We start from the raw sequence: 22,180 nt of genomic DNA on the forward strand, positions 1-22,180 counted from the left end.
TCTCAGCAGTGCTTTGTTTTCATCATCTCAGAAACAAACTTCCTATCTTTTCAATCATTCCTAATGTTTCCTACTTTTGTCCTTGCCGTGGCATTCCTTCTATCTGCCTATTCTGTATCATAAGCATGTGGAACTGTGGCTTAGTTGGTTAAAGCGCCTGTCTTGTAAACAAGAGACACTGAGTTGAAATCTCAGCAGTGCTTTGTTTTCATCATCTCAGAAACAAACTTCCTATCTTTTCAATCATTCTTAATGTTTCCTACTTTTGCCCTTGCCGTGGCATTCCTTCTATCTGCCTATTCTGTCTCATAAGCAAGTGGCACTGTGGCTTAGTTGGTTAAAGCACCTGTCTTGTAAACAGGAGACCCTGAGTTCAAATCTCAGCAGTGCCTTGTTTCCATCATCATCTCACAAACTTGCCATGGCTACGTCTCTACTGATAGTGCAATTGTGAGATTAAGAGTTTCTTCTGCATAAGAAATGAACCAGTGCTCAGGTTTCAATACATGTTGTAAGCATGTGACCCTGTGGCTTAGTTGGTTAAAGCACCTGTCTTGTAAACGTGAGACCCTGAGTTCAAATCTCAGCAGTGCTTTGTTTTCATCATCTCAGAAACAAACCTCCTATCTTTTCTATCATGCCTACTCTGTATCGTAAGCATGTGGCGCTGTGGCTTAGTTGGTTAAAGCGCCTGTCTTGTAAACAGGAGACACTGAGTTTGAATCTCAGCAGTTCTTTGTTTCCATCATCATCTCACAAATTTACCATGGCTACGTCTCTACTGATAGTGCAATTGTGAGATTAAGAGTTTCTTCTGCATAAGAAATGAACCAGTGCTCAGGTTTTAATGCATGTGACCCTGTGGCTTAGTTGGTTAAGGCGACTGTCTTGTAAACAAGAGACACTGAGTTGAAATCTCAGCAGTGCTTTGTTTTCATCATCTCAGAAACAAACTTCCTATCTTTTCAATCATTCCTAATGTTTCCTACTTTTGTCCTTGCCGTGGCATTCCTTCTATCTGCCTATTCTGTATCATAAGCATGTGGAACTGTGGCTTAGTTGGTTAAAGCGCCTATCTTGTAAACAAGAGACACTGAGTTGAAATCTCAGCAGTGCTTTGTTTTCATCATCTCAGAAACAAACTTCCTATCTTTTCAATCATTCCTAATGTTTCCTACTTTTGTCCTTGCCGTGGCATTCCTTCTATCTGCCTATTCTGTATCATAAGCATGTGGAACTGTGGCTTAGTTGGTTAAAGCGCCTATCTTGTAAACAAGAGACACTGAGTTGAAATCTCAGCAGTGCTTTGTTTTCATCATCTCAGAAACAAACTTCCTATCTTTTCAATCATTCCTAATGTTTCCTACTTTTGTCCTTGCCGTGGCATTCCTTCTATCTGCCTATTCTGTATCATAAGCATGTGGAACTGTGGCTTAGTTGGTTAAAGCGCCTATCTTGTAAACAAGAGACACTGAGTTGAAATCTCAGCAGTGCTTTGTTTTCATCATCTCAGAAACAAACTTCCTATCTTTTCAATCATTCCTAATGTTTCCTACTTTTGTCCTTGCCGTGGCATTCCTTCTATCTGCCTATTCTGTATCATAAGCATGTGGAACTGTGGCTTAGTTGGTTAAAGCGCCTGTCTTGTAAACAAGAGACACTGAGTTGAAATCTCAGCAGTGCTTTGTTTTCATCATCTCAGAAACAAACTTCCTATCTTTTCAATCATTCTTAATGTTTCCTACTTTTGCCCTTGCCGTGGCATTCCTTCTATCTGCCTATTCTGTCTCATAAGCAAGTGGCACTGTGGCTTAGTTGGTTAAAGCGCCTGTCTTGTAAACAAGAGACACTGAGTTGAAATCTCAGCAGTGCTTTGTTTTCATCATCTCAGAAACAAACTTCCTATCTTTTCAATCATTCTTAATGTTTCCTACTTTTGCCCTTGCCGTGGTATTCCTTCTATCTGCCTATTCTGTCTCATAAGCAAGTGGCACTGTGGCTTAGTTGGTTAAAGCACATGTCTTGTAAACAGGAGACCCTGAGTTCAAATCTCAGCAGTGCCTTGTTTCCATCATCATCTCACAAACTTGCCATGGCTACGTCTCTACTGATAGTGCAATTGTGAGATTAAGAGTTTCTTCTGCATAAGAAATGAACCAGTGCTCAGGTTTCAATACATGTTGTAAGCATGTGACCCTGTGGCTTAGTTGGTTAAAGCACCTGTCTTGTAAATGTGAGACCCTGAGTTCAAATCTCAGCAGTGCTTTGTTTTCATCATCTCAGAAACAAACCTCCTATCTTTTCTATCATGCCTACTCTGTATCGTAAGCATGTGGCGCTGTGGCTTAGTTGGTTAAAGCGCCTGTCTTGTAAACAGGAGACACTGAGTTTGAATCTCAGCAGTTCTTTGTTTCCATCATCATCTCACAAATTTACCATGGCTACGTCTCTACTGATAGTGCAATTGTGAGATTAAGAGTTTCTTCTGCATAAGAAATGAACCAGTGCTCAGGTTTTAATGCATGTGACCCTGTGGCTTAGTTGGTTAAGGCGACTGTCTTGTAAACAAGAGACACTGAGTTGAAATCTCAGCAGTGCTTTGTTTTCATCATCTCAGAAACAAACTTCCTATCTTTTCAATCATTCCTAATGTTTCCTACTTTTGTCCTTGCCGTGGCATTCCTTCTATCTGCCTATTCTGTATCATAAGCATGTGGAACTGTGGCTTAGTTGGTTAAAGCGCCTATCTTGTAAACAAGAGACACTGAGTTGAAATCTCAGCAGTGCTTTGTTTTCATCATCTCAGAAACAAACTTCCTATCTTTTCAATCATTCCTAATGTTTCCTACTTTTGTCCTTGCCGTGGCATTCCTTCTATCTGCCTATTCTGTATCATAAGCATGTGGAACTGTGGCTTAGTTGGTTAAAGCGCCTATCTTGTAAACAAGAGACACTGAGTTGAAATCTCAGCAGTGCTTTGTTTTCATCATCTCAGAAACAAACTTCCTATCTTTTCAATCATTCCTAATGTTTCCTACTTTTGTCCTTGCCGTGGCATTCCTTCTATCTGCCTATTCTGTATCATAAGCATGTGGAACTGTGGCTTAGTTGGTTAAAGCGCCTATCTTGTAAACAAGAGACACTGAGTTGAAATCTCAGCAGTGCTTTGTTTTCATCATCTCAGAAACAAACTTCCTATCTTTTCAATCATTCCTAATGTTTCCTACTTTTGTGCTTGCCGTGGCATTCCTTCTATCTGCCTATTCTGTATCATAAGCATGTGGAACTGTGGCTTAGTTGGTTAAAGCGCCTGTCTTGTAAACAAGAGACACTGAGTTGAAATCTCAGCAGTGCTTTGTTTTCATCATCTCAGAAACAAACTTCCTATCTTTTCAATCATTCTTAATGTTTCCTACTTTTGCCCTTGCCGTGGCATTCCTTCTATCTGCCTATTCTGTCTCATAAGCAAGTGGCACTGTGGCTTAGTTGGTTAAAGCACCTGTCTTGTAAACAGGAGACCCTGAGTTCAAATCTCAGCAGTGCCTTGTTTCCATCATCATCTCACAAACTTGCCATGGCTACGTCTCTACTGATAGTGCAATTGTGAGATTAAGAGTTTCTTCTGCATAAGAAATGAACCAGTGCTCAGGTTTCAATACATGTTGTAAGCATGTGACCCTGTGGCTTAGTTGGTTAAAGCACCTGTCTTGTAAACGTGAGACCCTGAGTTCAAATCTCAGCAGTGCTTTGTTTTCATCATCTCAGAAACAAACCTCCTATCTTTTCTATCATGCCTACTCTGTATCGTAAGCATGTGGCGCTGTGGCTTAGTTAGTTAAAGCGCCTGTCTTGTAAACAGGAGACACTGAGTTTGAATCTCAGCAGTTCTTTGTTTCCATCATCATCTCACAAATTTACCATGGCTACGTCTCTACTGATAGTGCAATTGTGAGATTAAGAGTTTCTTCTGCATAATAAATGAACCAGTGCTCAGGTTTTAATGCATGTGACCCTGTGGCTTAGTTGGTTAAGGCGACTGTCTTGTAAACAAGAGACACTGAGTTGAAATCTCAGCAGTGCTTTGTTTTCATCATCTCAGAAACAAACTTGCTATCTTTTCAATCATTCCTAATGTTTCCTACTTTTGTCCTTGCCGTGGCATTCCTTCTATCTGCCTATTCTGTATCATAAGCATGTGGAACTGTGGCTTAGTTGGTTAAAGCGCCTATCTTGTAAACAAGAGACACTGAGTTGAAATCTCAGCAGTGCTTTGTTTTCATCATCTCAGAAACAAACTTCCTATCTTTTCAATCATTCCTAATGTTTCCTACTTTTGTCCTTGCCGTGGCATTCCTTCTATCTGCCTATTCTGTATCATAAGCATGTGGAACTGTGGCTTAGTTGGTTAAAGCGCCTGTCTTGTAAACAGGAGACCCTGAGTTCGAATCTCAGCAGTGCCTTGTTTCCATCATTATCTCACAAACTTGCCATGGCTACGTCTCTACTGATAGTGCAATTGTGAGATTAAGAGTTTCTTCTGCATAAGAAATGAACCAGTGCTCAGGTTTTAATGCATGTGACCCTGTGGCTTAGTTGGTTAAGGCAACTGTCTTGTAAACAAGAGACACTGAGTTGAAATCTCAGCAGTGCTTTGTTTTCATCATCTCAGAAACAAACTTCCTATCTTTTCAATCATTCCTAATGTTTCCTACTTTTGTCCTTGCCGTGGCATTCCTTCTATCTGCCTATTCTGTATCATAAGCATGTGGAACTGTGGCTTAGTTGGTTAAAGGGCCTGTCTTGTAAACAAGAGACACTGAGTTGAAATCTCAGCAGTGCTTTGTTTTCATCATCTCAGAAACAAACTTCCTATCTTTTCAATCATTCCTAATGTTTCCTACTTTTGTCCTTGCCGTGGCATTCCTTCTATCTGCCTATTCTGTATCATAAGCATGTGGCACTGTGGCTTAGTTGGTTAAAGCACCTGTCTTGTAAACCGGAGACCCTGAGTTCAAATCTCAGCAGTGCCTTGTTTCCATCATCATCTCACAAACTTGCCATGGCTACGTCTCTACTGATAGTGCAATTGTGAGATTAAGAGTTTCTTCTGCATAAGAAATGAACCAGTGCTCAGGTTTCAATACATGTTGTAAGCATGTGACCCTGTGGCTTAGTTGGTTAAAGCACCTGTCTTGTAAACGTGAGACCCTGAGTTCAAATCTCAGCAGTGCTTTGTTTTCATCATCTCAGAAACAAACCTCCTATCTTTTCTATCATGCCTACTCTGTATCGTAAGCATGTGGCGCTGTGGCTTAGTTGGTTAAAGCGCCTGTCTTGTAAACAGGAGACACTGAGTTTGAATCTCAGCAGTTCTTTGTTTCCATCATCATCTCACAAATTTACCATGGCTACGTCTCTACTGATAGTGCAATTGTGAGATTAAGAGTTTCTTCTGCATAATAAATGAACCAGTGCTCAGGTTTTAATGCATGTGACCCTGTGGCTTAGTTGGTTAAGGCGACTGTCTTGTAAACAAGAGACACTGAGTTGAAATCTCAGCAGTGCTTTGTTTTCATCATCTCAGAAACAAAATTCCTATCTTTTCAATCATTCCTAATGTTTCCTACTTTTGTCCTTGCCGTGGCATTCCTTCTATCTGCATATTCTGTATCATAAGCATGTGGCACTGTGGCTTAGTTGGTTAAAGCGCCTGTCTTGTAAACAGGAGACCCTGAGTTCGAATCTCAGCAGTGCCTTGTTTCCATCATTATCTCACAAACTTGCCATGGCTACGTCTCTACTGATAGTGCAATTGTGAGATTAAGAGTTTCTTCTGCATAAGAAATGAACCAGTGCTCAGGTTTTAATGCATGTGACCCTGTGGCTTAGTTGGTTAAGGCAACTGTCTTGTAAACAAGAGACACTGAGTTGAAATCTCAGCAGTGCTTTGTTTTCATCATCTCAGAAACAAACTTCCTATCTTTTCAATCATTCCTAATGTTTCCTACTTTTGTCCTTGCCGTGGCATTCCTTCTATCTGCCTATTCTGTATCATAAGCATGTGGAACTGTGGCTTAGTTGGTTAAAGGGCCTGTCTTGTAAACAAGAGACACTGAGTTGAAATCTCAGCAGTGCTTTGTTTTCATCATCTCAGAAACAAACTTCCTATCTTTTCAATCATTCCTAATGTTTCCTACTTTTGTCCTTGCCGTGGCATTCCTTCTATCTGCCTATTCTGTATCATAAGCATGTGGCACTGTGGCTTAGTTGGTTAAAGCACCTGTCTTGTAAACCGGAGACCCTGAGTTCAAATCTCAGCAGTGCCTTGTTTCCATCATCATCTCACAAACTTGCCATGGCTACGTCTCTACTGATAGTGCAATTGTGAGATTAAGAGTTTCTTCTGCATAAGAAATGAACCAGTGCTCAGGTTTTAATGCATGTGACCCTGTGGCTTAGTTGGTTAAGGCAACTGTCTTGTAAACAAGAGACACTGAGTTGAAATCTCAGCAGTGCTTTGTTTTCATCATCTCAGAAACAAACTTCCTATCTTTTCAATCATTCCTAATGTTTCCTACTTTTGTCCTTGCCGTGGCATTCCTTCTATCTGCCTATTCTGTATCATAAGCATGTGGAACTGTGGCTTAGTTGGTTAAAGGGCCTGTCTTGTAAACAAGAGACACTGAGTTGAAATCTCAGCAGTGCTTTGTTTTCATCATCTCAGAAACAAACTTCCTATCTTTTCAATCATTCCTAATGTTTCCTACTTTTGTCCTTGCCGTGGCATTCCTTCTATCTGCCTATTCTGTATCATAAGCATGTGGCACTGTGGCTTAGTTGGTTAAAGCACCTGTCTTGTAAACCGGAGACCCTGAGTTCAAATCTCAGCAGTGCCTTGTTTCCATCATCATCTCACAAACTTGCCATGGCTACGTCTCTACTGATAGTGCAATTGTGAGATTAAGAGTTTCTTCTGCATAAGAAATGAACCAGTGCTCAGGTTTCAATACATGTTGTAAGCATGTGACCCTGTGGCTTAGTTGGTTAAAGCACCTGTCTTGTAAACGTGAGACCCTGAGTTCAAATCTCAGCAGTGCTTTGTTTTCATCATCTCAGAAACAAACCTCCTATCTTTTCTATCATGCCTACTCTGTATCGTAAGCATGTGGCGCTGTGGCTTAGTTGGTTAAAGCGCCTGTCTTGTAAACAGGAGACACTGAGTTTGAATCTCAGCAGTTCTTTGTTTCCATCATCATCTCACAAATTTACCATGGCTACGTCTCTACTGATAGTGCAATTGTGAGATTAAGAGTTTCTTCTGCATAAGAAATGAACCAGTGCTCAGGTTTTAATGCATGTGACCCTGTGGCTTAGTTGGTTAAGGCGACTGTCTTGTAAACAAGAGACACTGAGTTGAAATCTCAGCAGTGCTTTGTTTTCATCATCTCAGAAACAAACTTCCTATCTTTTCAATCATTCCTAATGTTTCCTACTTTTGTCCTTGCCGTGGCATTCCTTCTATCTGCATATTCTGTATCATAAGCATGTGGCACTGTGGCTTAGTTGGTTAAAGCGCCTGTCTTGTAAACAGGAGACCCTGAGTTCGAATCTCAGCAGTGCCTTGTTTCCATCATTATCTCACAAACTTGCCATGGCTACGTCTCTACTGATAGTGCAATTGTGAGATTAAGAGTTTCTTCTGCATAAGAAATGAACCAGTGCTCAGGTTTTAATGCATGTGACCCTGTGGCTTAGTTGGTTAAGGCAACTGTCTTGTAAACAAGAGACACTGAGTTGAAATCTCAGCAGTGCTTTGTTTTCATCATCTCAGAAACAAACTTCCTATCTTTTCAATCATTCCTAATGTTTCCTACTTTTGTCCTTGCCGTGGCATTCCTTCTATCTGCCTATTCTGTATCATAAGCATGTGGAACTGTGGCTTAGTTGGTTAAAGCGCCTATCTTGTAAACAAGAGACACTGAGTTGAAATCTCAGCAGTGCTTTGTTTTCATCATCTCAGAAACAAACTTCCTATCTTTTCAATCATTCCTAATGTTTCCTACTTTTGTCCTTGCCGTGGCATTCCTTCTATCTGCCTATTCTGTATCATAAGCATGTGGAACTGTGGCTTAGTTGGTTAAAGCGCCTATCTTGTAAACAAGAGACACTGAGTTGAAATCTCAGCAGTGCTTTGTTTTCATCATCTCAGAAACAAACTTCCTATCTTTTCAATCATTCCTAATGTTTCCTACTTTTGTCCTTGCCGTGGCATTCCTTCTATCTGCCTATTCTGTATCATAAGCATGTGGAACTGTGGCTTAGTTGGTTAAAGCGCCTATCTTGTAAACAAGAGACACTGAGTTGAAATCTCAGCAGTGCTTTGTTTTCATCATCTCAGAAACAAACTTCCTATCTTTTCAATCATTCCTAATGTTTCCTACTTTTGTCCTTGCCGTGGCATTCCTTCTATCTGCCTATTCTGTATCATAAGCATGTGGAACTGTGGCTTAGTTGGTTAAAGCGCCTGTCTTGTAAACAAGAGACACTGAGTTGAAATCTCAGCAGTGCTTTGTTTTCATCATCTCAGAAACAAACTTCCTATCTTTTCAATCATTCTTAATGTTTCCTACTTTTGCCCTTGCCGTGGCATTCCTTCTATCTGCCTATTCTGTCTCATAAGCAAGTGGCACTGTGGCTTAGTTGGTTAAAGCACCTGTCTTGTAAACAGGAGACCCTGAGTTCAAATCTCAGCAGTGCCTTGTTTCCATCATCATCTCACAAACTTGCCATGGCTACGTCTCTACTGATAGTGCAATTGTGAGATTAAGAGTTTCTTCTGCATAAGAAATGAACCAGTGCTCAGGTTTCAATACATGTTGTAAGCATGTGACCCTGTGGCTTAGTTGGTTAAAGCACCTGTCTTGTAAACGTGAGACCCTGAGTTCAAATCTCAGCAGTGCTTTGTTTTCATCATCTCAGAAACAAACCTCCTATCTTTTCTATCATGCCTACTCTGTATCGTAAGCATGTGGCGCTGTGGCTTAGTTAGTTAAAGCGCCTGTCTTGTAAACAGGAGACACTGAGTTTGAATCTCAGCAGTTCTTTGTTTCCATCATCATCTCACAAATTTACCATGGCTACGTCTCTACTGATAGTGCAATTGTGAGATTAAGAGTTTCTTCTGCATAATAAATGAACCAGTGCTCAGGTTTTAATGCATGTGACCCTGTGGCTTAGTTGGTTAAGGCGACTGTCTTGTAAACAAGAGACACTGAGTTGAAATCTCAGCAGTGCTTTGTTTTCATCATCTCAGAAACAAACTTGCTATCTTTTCAATCATTCCTAATGTTTCCTACTTTTGTCCTTGCCGTGGCATTCCTTCTATCTGCCTATTCTGTATCATAAGCATGTGGAACTGTGGCTTAGTTGGTTAAAGCGCCTATCTTGTAAACAAGAGACACTGAGTTGAAATCTCAGCAGTGCTTTGTTTTCATCATCTCAGAAACAAACTTCCTATCTTTTCAATCATTCCTAATGTTTCCTACTTTTGTCCTTGCCGTGGCATTCCTTCTATCTGCCTATTCTGTATCATAAGCATGTGGAACTGTGGCTTAGTTGGTTAAAGCGCCTGTCTTGTAAACAGGAGACCCTGAGTTCGAATCTCAGCAGTGCCTTGTTTCCATCATTATCTCACAAACTTGCCATGGCTACGTCTCTACTGATAGTGCAATTGTGAGATTAAGAGTTTCTTCTGCATAAGAAATGAACCAGTGCTCAGGTTTTAATGCATGTGACCCTGTGGCTTAGTTGGTTAAGGCAACTGTCTTGTAAACAAGAGACACTGAGTTGAAATCTCAGCAGTGCTTTGTTTTCATCATCTCAGAAACAAACTTCCTATCTTTTCAATCATTCCTAATGTTTCCTACTTTTGTCCTTGCCGTGGCATTCCTTCTATCTGCCTATTCTGTATCATAAGCATGTGGAACTGTGGCTTAGTTGGTTAAAGGGCCTGTCTTGTAAACAAGAGACACTGAGTTGAAATCTCAGCAGTGCTTTGTTTTCATCATCTCAGAAACAAACTTCCTATCTTTTCAATCATTCCTAATGTTTCCTACTTTTGTCCTTGCCGTGGCATTCCTTCTATCTGCCTATTCTGTATCATAAGCATGTGGAACTGTGGCTTAGTTGGTTAAAGGGCCTGTCTTGTAAACAAGAGACACTGAGTTGAAATCTCAGCAGTGCTTTGTTTTCATCATCTCAGAAACAAACTTCCTATCTTTTCAATCATTCCTAATGTTTCCTACTTTTGTCCTTGCCGTGGCATTCCTTCTATCTGCCTATTCTGTATCATAAGCATGTGGCACTGTGGCTTAGTTGGTTAAAGCACCTGTCTTGTAAACCGGAGACCCTGAGTTCGAATCTCAGCAGTGCCTTGTTTCCATCATCTCACAAACTTGCCATGGCTACGTCTCTACTGATAGTGCAATTGTGATATTGAGAGTTTCTTCTGCATAAGAAATGAACCAGTGCTCAGGTTTCAATACATGTTGTAAGCATGTGACCCTGTGGCTTAGTTGGTTAAAGCACCTGTCTTGTAAACGTGAGACCCTGAGTTCAAATCTCAGCAGTGCTTTGTTTTCATCATCTCAGAAACAAACCTCCTATCTTTTCTATCATGCCTACTCTGTATCGTAAGCATGTGGCGCTGTGGCTTAGTTGGTTAAAGCGCCTGTCTTGTAAACAGGAGACACTGAGTTTGAATCTCAGCAGTTCTTTGTTTCCATCATCATCTCACAAATTTACCATGGCTACGTCTCTACTGATAGTGCAATTGTGAGATTAAGAGTTTCTTCTGCATAATAAATGAACCAGTGCTCAGGTTTTAATGCATGTGACCCTGTGGCTTAGTTGGTTAAGGCGACTGTCTTGTAAACAAGAGACACTGAGTTGAAATCTCAGCAGTGCTTTGTTTTCATCATCTCAGAAACAAAATTCCTATCTTTTCAATCATTCCTAATGTTTCCTACTTTTGTCCTTGCCGTGGCATTCCTTCTATCTGCATATTCTGTATCATAAGCATGTGGCACTGTGGCTTAGTTGGTTAAAGCGCCTGTCTTGTAAACAGGAGACCCTGAGTTCGAATCTCAGCAGTGCCTTGTTTCCATCATTATCTCACAAACTTGCCATGGCTACGTCTCTACTGATAGTGCAATTGTGAGATTAAGAGTTTCTTCTGCATAAGAAATGAACCAGTGCTCAGGTTTTAATGTATGTGACCCTGTGGCTTAGTTGGTTAAGGCAACTGTCTTGTAAACAAGAGACACTGAGTTGAAATCTCAGCAGTGCTTTGTTTTCATCATCTCAGAAACAAACTTCCTATCTTTTCAATCATTCCTAATGTTTCCTACTTTTGTCCTTGCCGTGGCATTCCTTCTATCTGCCTATTCTGTATCATAAGCATGTGGAACTGTGGCTTAGTTGGTTAAAGGGCCTGTCTTGTAAACAAGAGACACTGAGTTGAAATCTCAGCAGTGCTTTGTTTTCATCATCTCAGAAACAAACTTCCTATCTTTTCAATCATTCCTAATGTTTCCTACTTTTGTCCTTGCCGTGGCATTCCTTCTATCTGCCTATTCTGTATCATAAGCATGTAACACTGTGGCTTAGTTGGTTAAAGCGCCTGTCTTGTAAACAGGAGACCCTGAGTTCGAATCTCAGCAGTGCCTTGTTTCCATCATTATCTCACAAACTTGCCATGGCTACGTCTCTACTGATAGTGCAATTGTGAGATTAAGAGTTTCTTCTGCATAAGAAATGAACCAGTGCTCAGGTTTTAATGCATGTGACCCTGTGGCTTAGTTGGTTAAGGCAACTGTCTTGTAAACAAGAGACACTGAGTTGAAATCTCAGCAGTGCTTTGTTTTCATCATCTCAGAAACAAACTTCCTATCTTGTCAATCATTCCTAATGTTTCCTACTTTTGTCCTTGCCGTGGCATTCCTTCTATCTGCCTATTCTGTATCATAAGCATGTGGAACTGTGGCTTAGTTGGTTAAAGGGCCTGTCTTGTAAACAAGAGACACTGAGTTGAAATCTCAGCAGTGCTTTGTTTTCATCATCTCAGAAACAAACTTCCTATCTTTTCAATCATTCCTAATGTTTCCTACTTTTGTCCTTGCCGTGGCATTCCTTCTATCTGCCTATTCTGTATCATAAGCATGTGGCACTGTGGCTTAGTTGGTTAAAGCACCTGTCTTGTAAACCGGAGACCCTGAGTTCAAATCTCAGCAGTGCCTTGTTTCCATCATCATCTCACAAACTTGCCATGGCTACGTCTCTACTGATAGTGCAATTGTGAGATTAAGAGTTTCTTCTGCATAAGAAATGAACCAGTGCTCAGGTTTCAATACATGTTGTAAGCATGTGACCCTGTGGCTTAGTTGGTTAAAGCACCTGTCTTGTAAACGTGAGACCCTGAGTTCAAATCTCAGCAGTGCTTTGTTTTCATCATCTCAGAAACAAACCTCCTATCTTTTCTATCATGCCTACTCTGTATCGTAAGCATGTGGCGCTGTGGCTTAGTTGGTTAAAGCGCCTGTCTTGTAAACAGGAGACACTGAGTTTGAATCTCAGCAGTGCCTTGTTTCCATCATCTCACAAACTTGCCATGGCTACGTCTCTACTGACAGTGCAATTGTGAGATTGAGAGTTTCTTCTGCATAAGAAATGAACCTGTGCTCAGGTTTTAATGCATGTGACCCTGTGGCTTAGTTGGTTAAGGCGACTGTCTTGTAAACAAGAGACACTGAGTTCAAATCTCAGCAGTGCTTTGTTTTCATCATCTCAGAAACAAACCTCCTATCTTTTCTATCATACCTACTCTGTATCGTAAGCATGTGGCGCTGCGGTCTAGTTGGTTAAAGCGCCTGTGTTGTAAACAAGAGACACTGAGTTTGAATCTCAGCAGTGCCTTGTTTCCATCACCTCACAAACTTGCCATGGCTACGTCTCTACTGATAGTGCAATTGTGAGTTTAAGAGTTTCTTCTGCATAAGAAATGAACCAGTGCTCAGGTTTCAATACATGTTGTAAGCATGTGACCCTGTGGCTTAGTTGGTTAAAGCACCTGTCTTGTAAACGTGAGACCCTGAGTTCAAATCTCAGCAGTGCTTTGTTTTCATCATCTCAGAAACAAACCTCCTATCTTTTCTATCATGCCTACTCTGTATCGTAAGCATGTGGCGCTGTGGCTTAGTTGGTTAAAGCGCCTGTCTTGTAAACAGGAGACACTGAGTTTGAATCTCAGCAGTTCTTTGTTTCCATCATCATCTCACAAATTTACCATGGCTACGTCTCTACTGATAGTGCAATTGTGAGATTAAGAGTTTCTTCTGCATAATAAATGAACCAGTGCTCAGGTTTTAATGCATGTGACCCTGTGGCTTAGTTGGTTAAGGCGACTGTCTTGTAAACAAGAGACACTGAGTTGAAATCTCAGCAGTGCTTTGTTTTCATCATCTCAGAAACAAAATTCCTATCTTTTCAATCATTCCTAATGTTTCCTACTTTTGTCCTTGCCGTGGCATTCCTTCTATCTGCATATTCTGTATCATAAGCATGTGGCACTGTGGCTTAGTTGGTTAAAGCGCCTGTCTTGTAAACAGGAGACCCTGAGTTCGAATCTCAGCAGTGCCTTGTTTCCATCATTATCTCACAAACTTGCCATGGCTACGTCTCTACTGATAGTGCAATTGTGAGATTAAGAGTTTCTTCTGCATAAGAAATGAACCAGTGCTCAGGTTTTAATGTATGTGACCCTGTGGCTTAGTTGGTTAAGGCAACTGTCTTGTAAACAAGAGACACTGAGTTGAAATCTCAGCAGTGCTTTGTTTTCATCATCTCAGAAACAAACTTCCTATCTTTTCAATCATTCCTAATGTTTCCTACTTTTGTCCTTGCCGTGGCATTCCTTCTATCTGCCTATTCTGTATCATAAGCATGTGGAACTGTGGCTTAGTTGGTTAAAGGGCCTGTCTTGTAAACAAGAGACACTGAGTTGAAATCTCAGCAGTGCTTTGTTTTCATCATCTCAGAAACAAACTTCCTATCTTTTCAATCATTCCTAATGTTTCCTACTTTTGTCCTTGCCGTGGCATTCCTTCTATCTGCCTATTCTGTATCATAAGCATGTAACACTGTGGCTTAGTTGGTTAAAGCGCCTGTCTTGTAAACAGGAGACCCTGAGTTCGAATCTCAGCAGTGCCTTGTTTCCATCATTATCTCACAAACTTGCCATGGCTACGTCTCTACTGATAGTGCAATTGTGAGATTAAGAGTTTCTTCTGCATAAGAAATGAACCAGTGCTCAGGTTTTAATGCATGTGACCCTGTGGCTTAGTTGGTTAAGGCAACTGTCTTGTAAACAAGAGACACTGAGTTGAAATCTCAGCAGTGCTTTGTTTTCATCATCTCAGAAACAAACTTCCTATCTTGTCAATCATTCCTAATGTTTCCTACTTTTGTCCTTGCCGTGGCATTCCTTCTATCTGCCTATTCTGTATCATAAGCATGTGGAACTGTGGCTTAGTTGGTTAAAGGGCCTGTCTTGTAAACAAGAGACACTGAGTTGAAATCTCAGCAGTGCTTTGTTTTCATCATCTCAGAAACAAACTTCCTATCTTTTCAATCATTCCTAATGTTTCCTACTTTTGTCCTTGCCGTGGCATTCCTTCTATCTGCCTATTCTGTATCATAAGCATGTGGCACTGTGGCTTAGTTGGTTAAAGCACCTGTCTTGTAAACCGGAGACCCTGAGTTCAAATCTCAGCAGTGCCTTGTTTCCATCATCATCTCACAAACTTGCCATGGCTACGTCTCTACTGATAGTGCAATTGTGAGATTAAGAGTTTCTTCTGCATAAGAAATGAACCAGTGCTCAGGTTTCAATACATGTTGTAAGCATGTGACCCTGTGGCTTAGTTGGTTAAAGCACCTGTCTTGTAAACGTGAGACCCTGAGTTCAAATCTCAGCAGTGCTTTGTTTTCATCATCTCAGAAACAAACCTCCTATCTTTTCTATCATGCCTACTCTGTATCGTAAGCATGTGGCGCTGTGGCTTAGTTGGTTAAAGCGCCTGTCTTGTAAACAGGAGACACTGAGTTTGAATCTCAGCAGTGCCTTGTTTCCATCATCTCACAAACTTGCCATGGCTACGTCTCTACTGACAGTGCAATTGTGAGATTGAGAGTTTCTTCTGCATAAGAAATGAACCTGTGCTCAGGTTTTAATGCATGTGACCCTGTGGCTTAGTTGGTTAAGGCGACTGTCTTGTAAACAAGAGACACTGAGTTCAAATCTCAGCAGTGCTTTGTTTTCATCATCTCAGAAACAAACCTCCTATCTTTTCTATCATACCTACTCTGTATCGTAAGCATGTGGCGCTGCGGTCTAGTTGGTTAAAGCGCCTGTGTTGTAAACAAGAGACACTGAGTTTGAATCTCAGCAGTGCCTTGTTTCCATCACCTCACAAACTTGCCATGGCTACGTCTCTACTGATAGTGCAATTGTGAGTTTAAGAGTTTCTTCTGCATAAGAAATGAACCAGTGCTCAGGTTTCAATACATGTTGTAAGCATGTGACCCTGTGGCTTAGTTGGTTAAAGCACCTGTCTTGTAAACGTGAGACCCTGAGTTCAAATCTCAGCAGTGCTTTGTTTTCATCATCTCAGAAACAAACCTCCTATCTTTTCTATCATGCCTACTCTGTATCGTAAGCATGTGGCGCTGTGGCTTAGTTGGTTAAAGCGCCTGTCTTGTAAACAGGAGACACTGAGTTTGAATCTCAGCAGTGCCTTGTTTCCATCATCTCACAAACTTGCCATGGCTACGTCTCTACTGACAGTGCAATTGTGAGATTGAGAGTTTCTTCTGCATAAGAAATGAACCTGTGCTCAGGTTTTAATGCATGTGACCCTGTGGCTTAGTTGGTTAAGGCGACTGTCTTGTAAACAAGAGACACTGAGTTCAAATCTCAGCAGTGCTTTGTTTTCATCATCTCAGAAACAAACCTCCTATCTTTTCTATCATACCTACTCTGTATCGTAAGCATGTGGCGCTGCGGTCTAGTTGGTTAAAGCGCCTGTGTTGTAAACAAGAGACACTGAGTTTGAATCTCAGCAGTGCCTTGTTTCCATCACCTCACAAACTTGCCATGGCTACGTCTCTACTGATAGTGCAATTGTGAGTTTAAGAGTTTCTTCTGCATAAGAAATGAACCAGTGCTCAGGTTTCAATACATGTTGTAAGCATGTGACCCTGTGGCTTAGTTGGTTAAAGCACCTGTCTTGTAAACGTGAGACCCTGAGTTCAAATCTCAGCAGTGCTTTGTTTTCATCATCTCAGAAACAAACCTCCTATCTTTTCTATCATGCCTACTCTGTATCGTAAGCATGTGGCGCTGTGGCTTAGTTGGTTAAAGCGCCTGTCTTGTAAACAGGAGACACTGAGTTTGAATCTCAGCAGTTCTTTGTTTCCATCATCATCTCACAAATTTACCATGGCTACGTCTCTACTGATAGTGCAATTGTGAGATTAAGAGTTTCTTCTGCATAAGAAATGAACCAGTGCTCAGGTTTTAATGCATGTGACCCTGTGGCTTAGTTGGTTAAGGCAACTGTCTTGTAAACAAGAGACACTGAGTTGAAATCTCAGCAGTGCTTTGTTTTCATCATCTCAGAAACAAACTTCCTATCTTTTCAATCATTCCTAATGTTTCCTACTTTTGTCCTTGCCGTGGCATTCCTTCTATCTGCCTATTCTGTATCATAAGCATGTGGCACTGTGGCTTAGTTGGTTAAAGCGCCTGTCTTGTAAACAGGAGACCCTGAGTTCGAATCTCAGCAGTGCCTTGTTTCCATCATTATCTCACAAACTTGCCATGGCTACGTCTCTACTGATAGTGCAATTGTGAGATTAAGAGTTTCTTCTGCATAAGAAATGAACCAGTGCTCAGGTTTTAATGCATGTGACCCTGTGGCTTAGTTGGTTAAGGCGACTGTCTTGTAAACAAGAGACACTGAGTTGAAATCTCAGCAGTGCTTTGTTTTCATCATCTCAGAAACAAACTTCCTATCTTTTCAATCATTCCTAATGTTTCCTACTTTTGTCCTTGCCGTGGCATTCCTTCTATCTGCCTATTCTGTATCATAAGCATGTGGAACTGTGGCTTAGTTGGTTAAAGCGCCTGTCTTGTAAACAAGAGACACTGAGTTGAAATCTCAGCAGTGCTTTGTTTTCATCATCTCAGAAACAAACTTCCTATCTTTTCTATCTGCTTATTCTGTATCGTAAGCATGTGGCACTGTGGCTTAGTTGGTTAAAGCGCCTGTCTTGTAAACAGGAGACCCTGAGTTCGAATCTCAGCAGTGCCTTGTTTCCATCATTATCTCACAAACTTGCCATGGCTACGTCTCTACTGATAGTGAGATTAAGAGTTTCTTCTGCATAAGAAATGAACCAGTGCTCAGGTTTCAATACATGTTGTAAGCATGTGACCCTGTGGCTTAGTTGGTTAAAGCACCTGTCTTGTAAACGTGAGACCCTGAGTTCAAATCTCAGCAGTGCTTTGTTTTCATCATCTCAGAAACAAACCTCCTATCTTTTCTATCATGCCTACTCTGTATCGTAAGCATGTGGCGCTGTGGCTTAGTTGGTTAAAGCGCCTGTCTTGTAAACAGGAGATACTGAGTTTGAATCTCAGCAGTGCCTTGTTTCCATCATCTCACAAACTTGCCATGGCTACGTCTCTACTGACAGTGCAATTGTGAGATTGAGAGTTTCTTCTGCATAAGAAATGAACCTGTGCTCAGGTTTTAATGCATGTGACCCTGTGGCTTAGTTGGTTAAGGCGACTGTCTTGTAAACAAGAGACACTGAGTTCAAATCTCAGCAGTGCTTTGTTTTCATCATCTCAGAAACAAACCTATCTTTTCTATCATACCTACTCTGTATCGTAAGCATGTGGCGCTGCGGTCTAGTTGGTTAAAGCGCCTGTGTTGTAAACAAGAGACACTGAGTTTGAATCTCAGCAGTGCCTTGTTTCCATCATCTCACAAACTTGCCATGGCTACGTCTCTACTGATAGTGCAATTGTGAGTTTAAGAGTTTCTTCTGCATAAGAAATGAACCAGTGCTCAGGTTTCAATACATGTTGTAAGCATGTGACCCTGTGGCTTAGTTGGTTAAAGCACCTGTCTTGTAAACGTGAGACCCTGAGTTCAAATCTCAGCAGTGCTTTGTTTTCATCATCTCAGAAACAAACCTCCTATCTTTTCTATCATGCCTACTCTGAATCGTAAGCATGTGGCGCTGTGGCTTAGTTGGTTAAAGCGCCTGTCTTGTAAACAGGAGACACTGAGTTTGAATCTCAGCAGTTCTTTGTTTCCATCATCATCTCACAAATTTACCATGGCTACGTCTCTACTGACAGTGCAATTGTGAGATTAAGAGTTTCTTCTGCATAAGAAATGAACCAGTGCTCAGGTTTTAATGCATGTGACCCTGTGGCTTAGTTGGTTAAGGCAACTGTCTTGTAAACAAGAGACACTGAGTTGAAATCTCAGCAGTGCTTTGTTTTCATCATCTCAGAAACAAAATTCCTATCTTTTCAATCATTCCTAATGTTTCCTACTTTTGTCCTTGCCGTGGCATTCCTTCTATCTGCATATTCTGTATCATAAGCATGTGGCACTGTGGCTTAGTTGGTTAAAGCGCCTGTCTTGTAAACAGGAGACCCTGAGTTCGAATCTCAGCAGTGCCTTGTTTCCATCATTATCTCACAAACTTGCCATGGCTACGTCTCTACTGATAGTGAGATTAAGAGTTTCTTCTGCATAAGAAATGAACCAGTGCTCAGGTTTTAATGCATGTGACCCTGTGGCTTAGTTGGTTAAGGCAACTGTCTTGTAAACAAGAGACACTGAGTTGAAATCTCAGCAGTGCTTTGTTTTCATCATCTCAGAAACAAACTTCCTATCTTTTCAATCATTCCTAATGTTTCCTACTTTTGTCCTTGCCGTGGCATTCCTTCTATCTGCCTATTCTGTATCATAAGCATGTGGAACTGTGGCTTAGTTGGTTAAAGCGCCTATCTTGTAAACAAGAGACACTGAGTTGAAATCTCAGCAGTGCTTTGTTTTCATCATCTCAGAAACAAACTTCCTATCTTTTCAATCATTCCTAATGTTTCCTACTTTTGTCCTTGCCGTGGCATTCCTTCTATCTGCCTATTCTGTATCATAAGCATGTGGAACTGTGGCTTAGTTGGTTAAAGCGCCTGTCTTGTAAACAAGAGACACTGAGTTGAAATCTCAGCAGTGCTTTGTTTTCATCATCTCAGAAACAAACTTCCTATCTTTTCTATCTGCTTATTCTGTATCGTAAGCATGTGGCACTGTGGCTTAGTTGGTTAAAGCGCCTGTCTTGTAAACAGGAGACCCTGAGTTCGAATCTCAGCAGTGCCTTGTTTCCATCATCTCACAAACTTGCCATGGCTACGTCTCTACTGACAGTGCAATTGTGAGATTAAGAGTTTCTTCTGCATAAGAAATGAACCAGTGCTCAGGTTTTAATGCATGTGACCCTGTGGCTTAGTTGGTTAAGGCGACTGTCTTGTAAACAAGAGACACTGAGTTGAAATCTCAGCAGTGCTTTGTTTTCATCATCTCAGAAACAAAATTCCTATCTTTTCAATCATTCCTAATGTTTCCTACTTTTGTCCTTGCCGTGGCATTCCTTCTATCTGCATATTCTGTATCATAAGCATGTGGCACTGTGGCTTAGTTGGTTAAAGCGCCTGTCTTGTAAACAGGAGACCCTGAGTTCGAATCTCAGCAGTGCCTTGTTTCCATCATTATCTCACAAACTTGCCATGGCTACGTCTCTACTGATAGTGAGATTAAGAGTTTCTTCTGCATAAGAAATGAACCAGTGCTCAGGTTTCAATACATGTTGTAAGCATGTGACCCTGTGGCTTAGTTGGTTAAAGCACCTGTCTTGTAAACGTGAGACCCTGAGTTCAAATCTCAGCAGTGCTTTGTTTTCATCATCTCAGAAACAAACCTCCTATCTTTTCTATCATGCCTACTCTGTATCGTAAGCATGTGGCGCTGTGGCTTAGTTGGTTAAAGCGCCTGTCTTGTAAACAGGAGATACTGAGTTTGAATCTCAGCAGTGCCTTGTTTCCATCATCTCACAAACTTGCCATGGCTACATCTCTACTGACAGTGCAATTGTGAGATTGAGAGTTTCTTCTGCATAAGAAATGAACCTGTGCTCAGGTTTTAATGCATGTGACCCTGTGGCTTAGTTGGTTAAGGCGACTGTCTTGTAAACAAGAGACACTGAGTTCAAATCTCAGCAGTGCTTTGTTTTCATCATCTCAGAAACAAACCTATCTTTTCTATCATACCTACTCTGTATCGTAAGCATGTGGCGCTGCGGTCTAGTTGGTTAAAGCGCCTGTGTTGTAAACAAGAGACACTGAGTTTGAATCTCAGCAGTGCCTTGTTTCCATCATCTCACAAACTTGCCATGGCTACGTCTCTACTGATAGTGCAATTGTGAGTTTAAGAGTTTCTTCTGCATAAGAAATGAACCAGTGCTCAGGTTTCAATACATGTTGTAAGCATGTGACCCTGTGGCTTAGTTGGTTAAAGCACCTGTCTTGTAAACGTGAGACCCTGAGTTCAAATCTCAGCAGTGCTTTGTTTTCATCATCTCAGAAACAAACCTCCTATCTTTTCTATCATGCCTACTCTGAATCGTAAGCATGTGGCGCTGTGGCTTAGTTGGTTAAAGCGCCTGTCTTGTAAACAGGAGACACTGAGTTTGAATCTCAGCAGTTCTTTGTTTCCATCATCATCTCACAAATTTACCATGGCTACGTCTCTACTGACAGTGCAATTGTGAGATTAAGAGTTTCTTCTGCATAAGAAATGAACCAGTGCTCAGGTTTTAATGCATGTGACCCTGTGGCTTAGTTGGTTAAGGCAACTGTCTTGTAAACAAGAGACACTGAGTTGAAATCTCAGCAGTGCTTTGTTTTCATCATCTCAGAAACAAAATTCCTATCTTTTCAATCATTCCTAATGTTTCCTACTTTTGTCCTTGCCGTGGCATTCCTTCTATCTGCATATTCTGTATCATAAGCATGTGGCACTGTGGCTTAGTTGGTTAAAGCGCCTGTCTTGTAAACAGGAGACCCTGAGTTCGAATCTCAGCAGTGCCTTGTTTCCATCATTATCTCACAAACTTGCCATGGCTACGTCTCTACTGATAGTGAGATTAAGAGTTTCTTCTGCATAAGAAATGAACCAGTGCTCAGGTTTTAATGCATGTGACCCTGTGGCTTAGTTGGTTAAGGCAACTGTCTTGTAAACAAGAGACACTGAGTTGAAATCTCAGCAGTGCTTTGTTTTCATCATCTCAGAAACAAACTTCCTATCTTTTCAATCATTCCTAATGTTTCCTACTTTTGTCCTTGCCGTGGCATTCCTTCTATCTGCCTATTCTGTATCATAAGCATGTGGAACTGTGGCTTAGTTGGTTAAAGCGCCTATCTTGTAAACAAGAGACACTGAGTTGAAATCTCAGCAGTGCTTTGTTTTCATCATCTCAGAAACAAACTTCCTATCTTTTCAATCATTCCTAATGTTTCCTACTTTTGTCCTTGCCGTGGCATTCCTTCTATCTGCCTATTCTGTATCATAAGCATGTGGAACTGTGGCTTAGTTGGTTAAAGCGCCTGTCTTGTAAACAAGAGACACTGAGTTGAAATCTCAGCAGTGCTTTGTTTTCATCATCTCAGAAACAAACTTCCTATCTTTTCTATCTGCTTATTCTGTATCGTAAGCATGTGGCACTGTGGCTTAGTTGGTTAAAGCGCCTGTCTTGTAAACAGGAGACCCTGAGTTCGAATCTCAGCAGTGCCTTGTTTCCATCATCTCACAAACTTGCCATGGCTACGTCTCTACTGATAGTGCAATTGTGAGATTAAGAGTTTCTTCTGCATAAGAAATGAACCAGTGCTCAGGTTTTAATGCATGTGACCCTGTGGCTTAGCTGGTTAAGGCAACTGTCTTGTAAACAAGAGACACTGAGTTGAAATCTCAGCAGTGCTTTG

General features: G+C 41.1%; 16 non-coding genes across 16 annotated transcripts; all 16 read left to right on the forward strand.

The window, feature by feature from the left end:
- Positions 1-318: 318 nt before the first annotated feature.
- TRNAT-UGU (transfer RNA threonine (anticodon UGU)) lies at positions 319-392 on the forward strand. The gene has a single exon. It is a non-coding gene; the product is annotated as a tRNA-Thr (tRNA).
- Positions 393-3,471: 3,079 nt separating this feature from the next.
- On the forward strand, positions 3,472-3,545 carry TRNAT-UGU (transfer RNA threonine (anticodon UGU)). The gene has a single exon. It is a non-coding gene; the product is annotated as a tRNA-Thr (tRNA).
- Positions 3,546-4,386: 841 nt separating this feature from the next.
- TRNAT-UGU (transfer RNA threonine (anticodon UGU)) lies at positions 4,387-4,460 on the forward strand. Its single transcript has one exon. It is a non-coding gene; the product is annotated as a tRNA-Thr (tRNA).
- A 1,222-nt stretch (positions 4,461-5,682) lies between these two features.
- Positions 5,683-5,756, forward strand: TRNAT-UGU (transfer RNA threonine (anticodon UGU)). Its single transcript has one exon. It is a non-coding gene; the product is annotated as a tRNA-Thr (tRNA).
- Positions 5,757-7,548: 1,792 nt separating this feature from the next.
- On the forward strand, positions 7,549-7,622 carry TRNAT-UGU (transfer RNA threonine (anticodon UGU)). The gene has a single exon. It is a non-coding gene; the product is annotated as a tRNA-Thr (tRNA).
- A 1,063-nt stretch (positions 7,623-8,685) lies between these two features.
- On the forward strand, positions 8,686-8,759 carry TRNAT-UGU (transfer RNA threonine (anticodon UGU)). The gene has a single exon. It is a non-coding gene; the product is annotated as a tRNA-Thr (tRNA).
- Positions 8,760-9,600: 841 nt separating this feature from the next.
- TRNAT-UGU (transfer RNA threonine (anticodon UGU)) lies at positions 9,601-9,674 on the forward strand. The gene has a single exon. It is a non-coding gene; the product is annotated as a tRNA-Thr (tRNA).
- Positions 9,675-11,082: 1,408 nt separating this feature from the next.
- On the forward strand, positions 11,083-11,156 carry TRNAT-UGU (transfer RNA threonine (anticodon UGU)). Its single transcript has one exon. It is a non-coding gene; the product is annotated as a tRNA-Thr (tRNA).
- A 2,465-nt stretch (positions 11,157-13,621) lies between these two features.
- On the forward strand, positions 13,622-13,695 carry TRNAT-UGU (transfer RNA threonine (anticodon UGU)). Its single transcript has one exon. It is a non-coding gene; the product is annotated as a tRNA-Thr (tRNA).
- A 3,138-nt stretch (positions 13,696-16,833) lies between these two features.
- Positions 16,834-16,907, forward strand: TRNAT-UGU (transfer RNA threonine (anticodon UGU)). Its single transcript has one exon. It is a non-coding gene; the product is annotated as a tRNA-Thr (tRNA).
- Positions 16,908-17,355: 448 nt separating this feature from the next.
- On the forward strand, positions 17,356-17,429 carry TRNAT-UGU (transfer RNA threonine (anticodon UGU)). Its single transcript has one exon. It is a non-coding gene; the product is annotated as a tRNA-Thr (tRNA).
- Positions 17,430-18,743: 1,314 nt separating this feature from the next.
- On the forward strand, positions 18,744-18,817 carry TRNAT-UGU (transfer RNA threonine (anticodon UGU)). Its single transcript has one exon. It is a non-coding gene; the product is annotated as a tRNA-Thr (tRNA).
- A 629-nt stretch (positions 18,818-19,446) lies between these two features.
- On the forward strand, positions 19,447-19,520 carry TRNAT-UGU (transfer RNA threonine (anticodon UGU)). Its single transcript has one exon. It is a non-coding gene; the product is annotated as a tRNA-Thr (tRNA).
- A 304-nt stretch (positions 19,521-19,824) lies between these two features.
- TRNAT-UGU (transfer RNA threonine (anticodon UGU)) lies at positions 19,825-19,898 on the forward strand. Its single transcript has one exon. It is a non-coding gene; the product is annotated as a tRNA-Thr (tRNA).
- Positions 19,899-21,212: 1,314 nt separating this feature from the next.
- TRNAT-UGU (transfer RNA threonine (anticodon UGU)) lies at positions 21,213-21,286 on the forward strand. Its single transcript has one exon. It is a non-coding gene; the product is annotated as a tRNA-Thr (tRNA).
- Positions 21,287-21,915: 629 nt separating this feature from the next.
- On the forward strand, positions 21,916-21,989 carry TRNAT-UGU (transfer RNA threonine (anticodon UGU)). Its single transcript has one exon. It is a non-coding gene; the product is annotated as a tRNA-Thr (tRNA).
- The last annotated feature ends 191 nt before the right edge of the window (positions 21,990-22,180 follow it).

The sequence above is a fragment of the Ranitomeya variabilis genome, chromosome 7 (genome assembly GCF_051348905.1).
Source record: "Ranitomeya variabilis isolate aRanVar5 chromosome 7, aRanVar5.hap1, whole genome shotgun sequence".
Classification (NCBI taxonomy): domain Eukaryota; kingdom Metazoa; phylum Chordata; class Amphibia; order Anura; family Dendrobatidae; genus Ranitomeya; species Ranitomeya variabilis.